Here is a 12,634-nt window from a genome sequence, read left to right on the forward strand (position 1 = left end):
AGACAATATTTAGCTAATGATTTGTTTCTGTAAAAAAGATACAGTGATCATAATTGCAATTATAAGACCAAAAAGTAAACAAATGCAGCTGTCGGGTGCCCCTCCAAAAATAAAAAATAAAACACAAAAAAACATGAAAACACAAAAACAACAAACCTTACAGTTTATCTACCATTTGGCTTTAATATCATAAATGTGAACTTCTTTAATATCCCCTTTTTAAACTATTTAACATAAAATAATGTGAAGTTTTTTAATCTTGTTTTTGAGAGAGAAAAAATTAACATAAATGCTGTTTCATGTCTCCTTACCATATTTGTAAGGTTTTGTACATGATTTCATCTGGCACAAACTTTTTCAAAAATCTTCTGATGCAACTGGGCCAATTGGAACTAAACTACATGTATATATAGTAAATTTGTATTTCACTGGACTTTATTTTTACTTATTTATTTTCAGGAACAGAACAGGCTCCAAAACAACAGAATCAGACATTCATTTGTTCCATGGATGACTGCATTTGAGAGTTCAAGAACCAGATCAGTTTTGATCAACATCTCCTTCAAGGCAGCTGTGAATATAAGCTAGAGAGAGGACCACTTAAAGATCAGACATATGTATGCCCAAAAGCTGTCAAATAATGTACATCATTGTCCTGATATGCAAGCAGTCTTATTAGAAAATGCATGTAATACAGACTTCAGTGCCAACAAAATGGGATGAGCATTGAAAGTGAAATAAAGCGTCAAACAGAAAGAATTGTTGACATATTTATTTAAATATGGGGAAAATCTAGCTCTAAATTGACCCTTATACGTATGAGATCGGGTGAATATACCTTACGGAAAGATGAATTCTTAACTGACCAGCAGATAAATGGGTTCTTTACTCGATTGACACAACAACAGACAAAAAAGATAAGCATGACTATAAATCAGCTGGGTCTGAAATTCTTAGGGCACAATGGAAAACACAGATTTTTGAGACAATTGAAGATTGAATTTGAACACCACTAAAATGAATATTGCAATGTCCTATGATCCTAACAAGATATGGCCGTACAATATGTTTTCTCAAACACAATGCTACAAGTTTTTATGAAATTTGTGAAATGCATCATGGAGATGTATATTTTTGATATTTTATTTGTTACACATTTGAATGTATGAACTTTTCATTTGCATACTGTTACATCTTCTTTTGGTCAATATGTTCAGACTTGATTAGGTGATATTGCTGTAATCATAGCAGTTTTAACTTATTTTTGAGAATTGCTAAGTCTCTTGAAAGTTTTGTAATACCTGTACAATGTCTTTGATATTCTTGTTGATTTTATGTTTTTCTGTAAAATGCAGACATGTTGGCATAGTTAGCCGATTAGTTTTAAGTGAACAGATTTACCATTTTTATAAAGCTATGTACTTTTTCTATTGATAACTCTTCAAACTTGGAAAAGGAATATTCTGATACAATTTGTTTGTATCATTGAATTTTATTGGTTACCACTCTGTGTAAATTCCACAATCTAACTACCATAACTAAGGCTCTTCTTGAAATGATGCAAGAAGCAGTCATACATGTTTTGGATTTAACCACATCATATTTACCCCAAAAATTAGGAAAAAAAACTGCATACCTTAAACTACATTTTATCAGCTTATATTCAAATGAGAAGCGTTAACGAAGCCCCAAAACAAAAGATGTTAGCCTTTTGAACTCAAAGTATTCATATGACGTCAGGATGTTGCTACAGAAGTAAGCAACATTTGCTGGAATTTTTAGTTTATGCAACTTTATTTCCAAATAAAAAACAGAAACAATATTTTTATTGACTATTGCATTAGAATGGATAAAACTGTATTGTATTTTAACATTTGTGGACATAAATCTAGATTTTCTGTTGCATATATCTGTTTTAACTAGCTCTGCTACATATCACTAAGTTAACTCAATTTACGACAGTAATAAATGTACCTACTTTTTAGCTCACCTGGCCCGAAGGGCCAAGTGAGCTTTTCTCATCACTTGGCGTGAAATTTTGAAATTTGGTTACCATAGCAACCATTTTTATTAAATTTCATTAAGGAAAAATATTTCTCAGGACTGAAAAAATTTACTGATTAATTTTGTTATATTGTAAGGAATTTAATGCCTTGTTTGTATAGAGTAAATATGTAAATTACTATGATTATTATTGACTTGTAGAAAAATACAATTTACGGAATTTTCAAAATCTTGTGTTTTTCATTCGTTAAAAATATTTTTTACAATTATTTGCCCATTGATTTTTTTTTATAATTTGAAAGGCCTTTATAGGTTCTTTCTAAATATACCTCACATTTAACTGGGAGACGCTGCATTTACGAAAAAAATACACTTGAATATCATGTATTTACGCATTTTTCACTGAAATCCAAATTTGCCATTTGACCATATCTTTACTAGCTGGTAGCAGAATAATTGATAAAGGTAAATGTAAATCATATGTGAATTTTACACAGCTTAAAGGTCATTTGTATTATATTATTCAGAAAAAAAGGATATGTTATACATGAAAAAAGTACTAAGCAGTGCAAAATGTTGTTTTTTCACTTTTTTAGAGTTAAAATATGACCTTTTTTTGCGAAAATCAACATATGTGGTTTCCATGGCAACTGGATTATTCCGGAACAATTTGTTGCCTGTTATTGCCTTTATGTAAGGTACTGACTATTACATATAAGTTTTATCAAAATCTGAGACCATGTGTGCCAGACCCTATTAGAATTTCTTTGGTGGTTACAGAGAATTGCTCTTAAAGTCAACACCTGTGCAATTAAGCAAAACAGTTACTGAAAAATTAGAATTTGAACTTGCTGTCAGTTCATTGATAACGATTGTTAGTGATGTGATTTGTTCTTCCATAAGAAAAAGCCTTTCTCATGTAGCACATCCTTTATATATACCGATCAATTTTACCCAAGATTGTCTCTGATGCTTACCAAACTGCCGAACTCCAGAACTAACTAGATATTGTGACACCTTACAATTCAGACACAGTGGGGCCAAGGGATATGAAATATAGAGTTTAGCTCTGAACTCAATTTAGGGGATGCCATATCTGCTGCAGGAAAATTGAAGTCTATGTTAAGACTTTCAGAATTACACCAAGGTGTGTCTGAAAATATCAAGGATACATTAAAAGAAGAACAATTACTTCACCCTGCCACCAGTGCTCTTATGAGCTATGTCCTCGTTTTGGTATTTCTATGGAAATGATGCCCGCATAGCTTGTTAATAGATATAGGAAGATGTGGTATGAGTGCCAATGATACAACACACCATCAAAGTCATAATTTATAAAAGTAAACAATTATAGGTCACGGTCCGGTCTTCAACACGGAGCCTAGGCTCAAAAGTCCATTTGTTAGTTAATTGATGAAAAATAACACAAAGGCGCTTTGATAAAAATTGTCCCTAAAGATAAAAAAAAATCGTAAATGTATGGCTATTACAAAATCAATCGTTTCTATTGCAACATTCGCCCCATTACATTTGGGCTTGGCAGTGCAGATACATCATGCATATGAATATGGGAATATGGGTTACGAACATTGATCGAAACTATAGTTCTCACATTTCTTTTGTGTTTCCTATGCAAAGGTTAGACTATATCTGACGAGTTTGACTGAATCATGACGGTATTTACGCTCCAGATAGCATTTGCACTCAAAAACTGTGTTTGCTTTGCACAAACTCTGTCCTGCGCCGAACTTGTTCTTATAAAAAAAGGGGAGTGTCTTGTGATGCTAATACGCGTACTGAATCCGCATATAATGACTGCGAGATTGATTCATGTCCCTATTTTATGAATACTTGAGCAATTGTGTGTCGCTTTTAAAAGTTATATAAGGATCATGACTGATTTTGAATTACAACATTAGAAAATTGGCATTGCATTGTATAATTTTTCATCATTCCCTTAAAAAATTAATGAGTTAACTTTTTTACCAGGATTATCACACTAAAAAATTTTCATGCACCAAACTGACTTTGTTTTACACTCAATTTTTTTTTAAACCTCGCATTCGCCTCGGGTGACTATAGTATATTTTGTGTTATAACTGTTCTGTCCAGACTTTGCAAATGCACAATATGTATTTATCTATAACTAGATACTAATTTTCACAAAATACACAACCTTTAAGATGCAAAATTAAAAACACTGTTTCAGCGCTTGAATTTTGTTTTTTCAAAGATAGAATAAATATTGAAATAATTTGATAAACTGGTGTTTTATACTTTAGAAAATAATTCTGTAATATACTATAGTAAAATACTATACACAATATGAAATTTGATGGATGTGAAAAGGTCAAGGCCACTTCTTCTTTTGCTATGTCTTAAATGGAAAAAAAATCAGAAGGTTCCAAATCAACGCCATTTTGTAATGGCAGCTCTTCATATAAGTAGTCAAATTTGTGGTTTTAACATCTTTTATAGCATATGCTTATGATTAAATCGTTTTTGTAGCATTCTATTGAATAAATATCAGAATATTTCTCCTTTTCGTCCTTGTGGTTGAAATATTGATATTTTTAGGTCTGACCTTTGACCTCAATTTCACAAAATTGTGACCACTCTGTATTTTTACGACCCAACTTTTCTTATTGTACACGTTTTCCTCTTTCCATCGATATATAGTTTAGGTGTGTGTTCTTCCGGACCATTAAATTTAAAAAAAATGAACTCTGGTTGCAGTACTATATGGAATAACAGCGTACAAAAAGACCACGAATTTGTTACTCTTGTTATGGCAGATCCTACTGTTCTATTTTCCTCTATTTTGGCAACACCGAATGCGACCATTACCCGAATTCACAACGAGTGACACGATTGGTTCGGCGTTTTGCATTTGCGCCGAAATTTTCTTTCATTTGCGCCGATTTTTTTACAGGTAAATTACAGGTGAATAGATGAAAGAAGATGTGGTATGAGTGCCAATGAGGGAATTCTCCCTCCAAGTCATGTTATTTTTCATTTATCATTATAGACCTCTTCCGTTAGCTACTTGTACAAATTTAATGAATTAGCAATCATAACATGTATATAACTGTTGTCCACTGCTCACCACGGGGAGGTGGAAGAAGGCCTATAAGATACATCTCCAGACTTTTTCCTTGACCGTACCCGTAGTTCTTTAGCCTCTGTCTTTCAGACAACTGCCACATGATTATGCTCGTTCTGTGTTTTGACAATAGAATCCGTGGTGACTCTGGCTTTACACGATTTTATGGTACATTAGTAAGATACGTTGTCATGTTTAAGGACACTGACCTTCCGATATGTATGACCGTCGATGATTAAAGAATTGACTCCTCGGCTCGTTTCAGTGTGCAATATGTCCATCATGTTACAACAAAGTTCCAGAACAATAGGAATCAAAATTAACATGAATAAACAACATTTATAACCAGATTTTACCACTGGTATAGTACAGTACATGTACAACTATTAACTTACCTGTAAATCTAATTTGGAGCAAATATAAAATCGGCGCAAATGAAAAAAATGAATTCGTCGCAAATGAAAGAATGAATATTTTCAAAATCGGCGCAATTATCATACGCCCGATTGGTGCAAAACGTCTAGCGGGAACTGCCTACCCCACCAGAGTAACAAGTCATCCTCTTTTTTTTTTTTTTTTGTGGTACTCGTGACGCTCAAACTTCTAATTTCTTTGCAGTATTCCGTACACTGTTGTTTGTCTTTTTGTTTCGTTGTTTTTTTTTCAATTATTTCATGGGGTTTTCTGTTTCTATTCGATTTTTGGTTTTTATTTCACATTCTGTGTCCTCTATACCTCTTTTTGGAAAGAAAAAAAGTGCAAATTTTAGGTCGCAATTATTTTGCATATTTCGAGATCATTGAAATGCACGAAAATGTAGTTCTTGCAAAAAGTTAGAAATGAACTGTATTGATATATCTCTAATCTATCAATCCAAATACGTAACTAATTCAAGGGGTCCTCCATAGGGGTCCTCCATATACAGGCAACAGAAGAAATTTGTGTCTTTTAAGAACGACTCTGAAAAATTTAAATTCTCTATATATATATATATATATATAGCATGCAAATATTTTTTTGTTGGTTTTGGATGTATTTTCTCATTCAAAGGCTCAAATACTGTTTTAATTGCATTAAATAATATTCTCTAATAGGACATAAAAATTACTTGCTGCTTTACTAAGGCTTCTGACTATATATTATATATCGTACAATTTTTGCCTGTTGTTCTATCATGTAATGAATAAATATAATTACTTTTTCGCTTTATTTTAATTTAGGTGCATGTTTTAAATCAACAAATTTAGATCCTGACATGAATGCTTTCTCGAAAGCGTATTGTTTATCAGAATTCTCTGTCGTAGTATTGTTAAACGGTTCGTGTAACACTTATCAATTCAAATTCCTTTTAAATATCAAAATTCCAAATATTTGCAACTTTTTAAAATTTTCAAATTTTCATCAAATAATTACAATTCAGAAAATCATAATATCGTTTTTATTTTGGATAGTTTAGATATTTGATTAAACTTTGAAAGTACTAAACTTAACGTGCAACTTCAATTATTTCGCTTTTTGAAAGTTTGATTTTTTATTTTTTGACTAAGATTTCAAAACAAAAAAGGGGAGAAAAGAGGGGTACCTGAATTATTAGCAAAAAATAAATTGAAATTTGGAAATATTGAAAACCAATCATAGTGGAATTTCATACTGTAATCAATCATGTATATGTTGAGATTTTTCTCCCCGAGTATCTTAGAATATTAAGTTGTGACAAGAAAGACAAATGTAACATTTTTTTTCAAAACATAACGCGAATAATGCCGCAATTGTTTTGTAGTGATCGTTGGATTCGCAAAATCAACAGCCATGCGAAAAGTTAATGCATTGAAATAGAAAAATGACAACCTGCGCAATTGATTTCTGGAGAGTTCCTTAATAAACCCTTGCATAGGATTCATTTGACCAAAATCTAGTACCAATTTTTTAACAACTCATTTTTAGGACAGTTCGGATAAACTATCTTCATAATTACTCATCTTCGCTAGCCAAGGGTTACGATCCAATCCAGAACGGGAGTGGATTGTGAACCTTGGCTAGCGAAGATGATTATTACTATACATTTTGTTTATATGTTACATATTTGTTTTTCGTTCATTTTTTTTTACATAAATAAGGCCGTTAGTTTTCTCGTTTGAATTGTTTTACATTGTCTTATCGGGGTCTATTATAGCTGACTATGCGGTATGGGCTTTGCTCATTGTTGAAGGCCGTACGGTAACCTATAGTTGTTAATGTCTGTGTCATTTTGGTCTTTTGTGGATAGTTGTCTCATTGGCAATCATACCACATCTTCTTTTTTTATATAAACTATTAATTTTAGTGAACCATTGAATTCTCAAAATCCCTCCACGCTGTCCAAGAATAAGGAGAAATGAACAGATAATGTGAATACACAGAACCCATATCCAATCCTTTTAATGCTTAAAGATTTCATTATTACCTATATATACTAAAAGCATGCTATTTTACTAAAATTTCATTTTTTGTCTGCAAAAATCTGCATCAAAAATAGATATAAAATTTCGTTGTTTGTGTTGAAATTTACTTTTCGGAACTGACGCATTCATAATCTGCATCAAGAATAGTTATGTTAGAATAAAAAATCCGTTGATTGGATGGTCAAAATTAAAATATCACTAATTGGTAAAAAAAATAACCTTTCGAAACACATTGCGGTCTTTGGAATAAGGAAACGACCATACTCAAAAGGGGGGGGGGGTATTTTTTTGCAAACAAATATTTTCTGATCCCCTAATTGATGAGAAAAAAATTCTGGTCAAGCAGATGACGACAAAAAAAATATTCTGAATCCAGATTTCTTCCTTACCTTAATACAGTGTCATATTTCGGAGAGAGAAAAATATGAATTGATAGATGTCTCAGACAAAAAAACATAACCCCCTTGAATTTAAATGGTTGCTACCTAACCTCAACTGAAGAAAAAAACATCTCTAGAGAGAAATATGTCGGCCATCGCTTCAAAAGTAAACCAAATTTAAAAACACTTTCGCATTGGTTAAAATCAAAATAAAAGTATTGCCTTTGTGCAAATTAAATGATTTAAAGATATATGCATGCCATAGTTGTTTTAAATTTCTGTGTCATTTGATCTATTGTGAAGAGTTGTCTTATTGGTAATCATACCACATCTTCTCATTTTTATATTCTCCGGTTAAACAAGGAAAATGACGAGACTGGATATACTTACAAAGATAACTATTTGTTAAAAAATAAGAGTGTTTGTTTAACAACTACTTTTTCTTTTAGGTAATCTCGATCACTGGGATAAAGGCGAGACGAAACCAACGACAAGTAACCTTTATAATCAAAAGGGTCAAAACGAACACAAAAGATATGTTGGATAAACGTCATATATGTCAACCACTAATCAAAGGGAACTATAGGGCAATATACAGCTTTCAGCAGAAGACAGGAGCCTAGACAATACATCAAACTCTCAATCTGGACTCGAAACAAATTACCCATTGTCTATGAAAATAAAAAAATATATGCATGGTGTTATGAAAATATTTCGTCCACTAAAGGGTCGATATGACAAAAATAAATTACATAAAACCACCATTGACGAGATTTCACAATTGCGGTGGGCACATAACTATGTGGCGTGGTCTAACAATCCTTTTTTTCAGACCTCTATCCTCCTCCTCTCTATTTCAATGAAGATGTGGACTAATAAAAGACACATAATAAACATGCAATAAAAATAAGTACAGGAAAAGCACGTCACATTAAATAATAGTGTAAACGATAAAAAAAAAAACACCAAAAAAACAGTACAACCATAAGACCCTCTGCTGGTGGACTGATAGTCCCCGAGGGTATCACCAGCCAAGTATCCAGTACTTTAGGTACTGGCACGGAAAGTTTGTGGATACAATTATATACTTATTCATAACAAAATCAGGAAAGACTTTGCGTCTATCTCCATTTTAAGAAAACTCATATATTTGTAAAACCGCGTCAGTTAAGATTAATCAATTTTTATGGGGTCATGGAATAATTTATAACACAAATATTTTGTGACTGAATGTTGTCTAATCAGATACAGAAAGAAAGATAAAGCGAACAAACACGCCGTCCTTCTAAATTATCGGAGCTCCACCTATAATGAACGGTATGTTAAGCAATGTGTTTACTAGTTTTATAAGCTGCATGTATAAAATATCTTTGATGATTTTTTTTTCATGTTTTTCTCTTTTTTTTCCCCCTTTGAATTCCATTAAATAATTCCACAATAGGTGTTGTAGAACTGTATATACTTATTTGTTTTAATTTAAACCAGTAATGGTCCCATCTTAATTTAAGTGGCCATATTTTGAAATCCTTATATTTTCTTTGTGCGCTTCAATTATTCAATATATGTACAAAAAAAATTTCAAGTTAACACGAAATCATCCAATAGGCCACGCTGTGTGACATTTTGCACTTTATGGCTTGGAAAACTGATAAGTGATGGATATATAATGTATCCCAAATCCAGTAGTCAATCTAATTAAGATATAGATCTCTGATTTCGTTTTTTACTTACTTACTCTTCACTCTCGATTGATGTTTTGGCGGAAACATTGGATATATTTGGATAAAACAAACCCCCTCAAATTCTTCATTCTCGTTTGTCGTGTGATTTCAGAAGGGAGAGTTTCGTGACAAGACGTCAGGTCGGTCAGGATGATTGTAGTGGATTAATGTGCTAAAATTATTGAAAACAAGCTATTCTTGGCATTGCACATTGTTATGTTTTTCTCCAAATGTTTATGATGTCTTTACACTGAATCCAAATGGATTTTAGAAGTGTACTAATTGATAATTTAGTTTTAGATGCATGATTAACTTATTTATATTAGTTGTTAGTTGCTTTGAACTAGCTGTCAGTAACTGAGAGTATTCTCAGATCAGTACTTAGTGTCTTTTTGTTGTTGGGATTTACAAGTACCCTGCCACGTCCACTCTGTGTTTTGTTAGATATATGTCTATGTGTATCCATCTGACGAGTTAAGTCTTTCTCAACTGATTTTTATAGTTCGTTCTTATGTTGTACTGTTTCACCACTGTCCCAGGTAAGGGAAGGGTTGGGACCCGCTAACATGTTTAACCCCGTCACATTATGTTTATATGTGCTTGTCTCAAGTGAGGAGCCTGCAATTCAGTAGTTTGTTGATGTGTTAAATATTTGTTTTTCGTTTCATTTTTATTAAAATTAATTAGGCCGTTAATTTTCTCGTTTGAATTGTTTGGCTTTGCTCATTGTTAAAGGCCATACGGTGACCTATAGTTGTTAATTTCTGTTTCATTTGGTCTCTTGTGAAGAGTTGTCTCATTGTAAATCATACCATATCTTATTTTTTTTATATTTTAGTACTTCTCGTCGTTAAAGTTATATTTGATTTAGAAATGAAATATAGATATTTGATCAACTGTGGTGTAACGGTCTGTGTATTATATAACAATAATTTACGAATAACTTATCCTTGCTTCAAAAGACGAGTCTTTCTACCTGGTGCAGAGTATATAATTATGGAAAGCCAACGAGGTCAAAATTCTTACTTCGTAACTTGTCATTTTGTTACTTGTAACTGTGTGATTTGTCAGTTTGTATATAGATCTTTTGTAACTTGTTGATTCGTAAATTGTCAATTTGTATATTGATGTTTTGATATTGTCGATTCGTTAAATGCCGATTTGTAAATTGTCAATTTGTATATTGATGTTTTGTTACTTGCCGATTTGTAAATTGTCAATTTGTATATTGATGTTTTGTAACTTAATTGTCGATTCGTAAATTGTCAATTTGTATATTGATGATTTGTAACTTGTCATTCGTTCAATGTCAATGTATAAAATGTCGAGGTGTGAAATGTCATCGTTGTATTATGCTAACAATCATTATGACGACAGATGGCGTTCGGTTTATTCTTCGGTGTATAAGCCTCCTGTAAGTACATGTTAGAGTACCTCCATATGGAATATACACCTAAGTAATTTCAATCAATTACAGCAAATGCGTCTAAAAGAAAGCAAACATTGCATGTTTACAGGATCCCAGTTTTATTTTTTTTTACTGACGTAGACTTTCGTTCGAGAACGAAAACTATATAAAAATGCATCCTGACTAGTTCAGTCCCTCGACGTAATCGATCTATCCTACATTTAATTGCGAGGTTTATGAAATAGTCGTTGGTCAGGTAAATACAATAAGGAGATGTAGTAATAAACCGTCTGATTGCCAATGAGACAACTATCCACCAAAGCGAAGTTCAAATAAAGTCGATGTTAGCAAGTATAGGCAATCTACGGCCTTCAACAATGAGAAAACCTAATACCATATAGTCGGCTATAAAAGGCTACATCATTACTGGAAAACCCAGGTACTAGTAATAAACGATTTCTATTAATCCTAAAATGCTATTATCGGACCATTTTATTCTGATAGGAGGGGAAAGGGCTGACATATATATATATATATATATATTGGTTCGAATCCCGGCGAGGGAAGAACCAAAAATTTGCGAAAGCAAATTTACAGATCTAACATTGTTGGGTTGATGTTTAGACGAGTTGTATATACATTATGTACACAGCCATGTATCACCATCATTGATGGCGATCCGATGGATACATCTGTTGTAGGGTTGTCACTGACTCAGACGTACTTATGAATATAATTATTTTCTGTGACTGTATCTTACATTAATTTGTAGGATCCTTTACTATAGATAATTTAGCTGATCTGTAACAATAACATCTTCATGCCTTATATATCATGTACTGTAGTACGCCGCTAGATTAAAACTGACGTGGAAAGGTAACATATGGCCACCGAAAGCTCTTTTTTTGAGAGCCCAGGTGGTCGTGTGGTCTAGCGGGACGGCTGCAGTGCAGGCGATTTGGTGTCACGATATCACAGTAGCATGGGTTCGAATCCCGGCGAGGGAAGAACCAAAAATTTGCGAAAGCAAATTTACAGATCTAACATTGTTGGGTTGATGTTTAGACGAGTTGTATATACATTATGTACACAGCCATGTATCACCATCATTGATGGCGATCCGATGGATACATCTGTTGTAGGGTTGTCACTGACTCAGACGTACTTATGAATATAATTATTTTCTGTGACTGTATCTTACATTAATTTGTAGGATCCTTTACTATAGATAATTTAGCTGATCTGTAACAATAACATCTTCATGCCTTATATATCATGTACTGTAGTACGCCGCTAGATTAAAACTGACGTGGAAAGGTAACATATGGCCACCGAAAGCTCTTTTTTTGAGAGCCCAGGTGGTCGTGTGGTCTAGCGGGACGGCTGCAGTGCAGGCGATTTGGTGTCACGATATCACAGTAGCATGGGTTCGAATCCCGGCGAGGGAAGAACCAAAAATTTGCGAAAGCAAATTTACAGATCTAACATTGTTGGGTTGATGTTTAGACGAGTTGTATATACATTATGTACACAGCCATGTATCACCATCATTGATGGCGATCCGATGGATACATCTG

The 12,634-nt window shown here is 33.0% G+C and overlaps 1 long non-coding RNA gene across 1 annotated transcript in view; it reads left to right on the forward strand.

Moving 5' to 3' along the window:
- LOC134689651 (uncharacterized) overlaps window positions 1-8,693 on the forward strand; it is a 58,406-nt gene extending 49,713 nt beyond the window's left edge. The window contains exon 3 of the long non-coding RNA XR_010101889.1: window positions 8,378-8,693. This is a non-coding gene — a long non-coding RNA (uncharacterized LOC134689651). The remainder of the gene's footprint in view (window positions 1-8,377) is intronic.
- Window positions 8,694-12,634: the final 3,941 nt, after the last annotated feature.

This window comes from Mytilus trossulus, chromosome 1, assembly GCF_036588685.1.
Source record: "Mytilus trossulus isolate FHL-02 chromosome 1, PNRI_Mtr1.1.1.hap1, whole genome shotgun sequence".
Lineage (NCBI taxonomy): Eukaryota > Metazoa > Mollusca > Bivalvia > Mytilida > Mytilidae > Mytilus > Mytilus trossulus.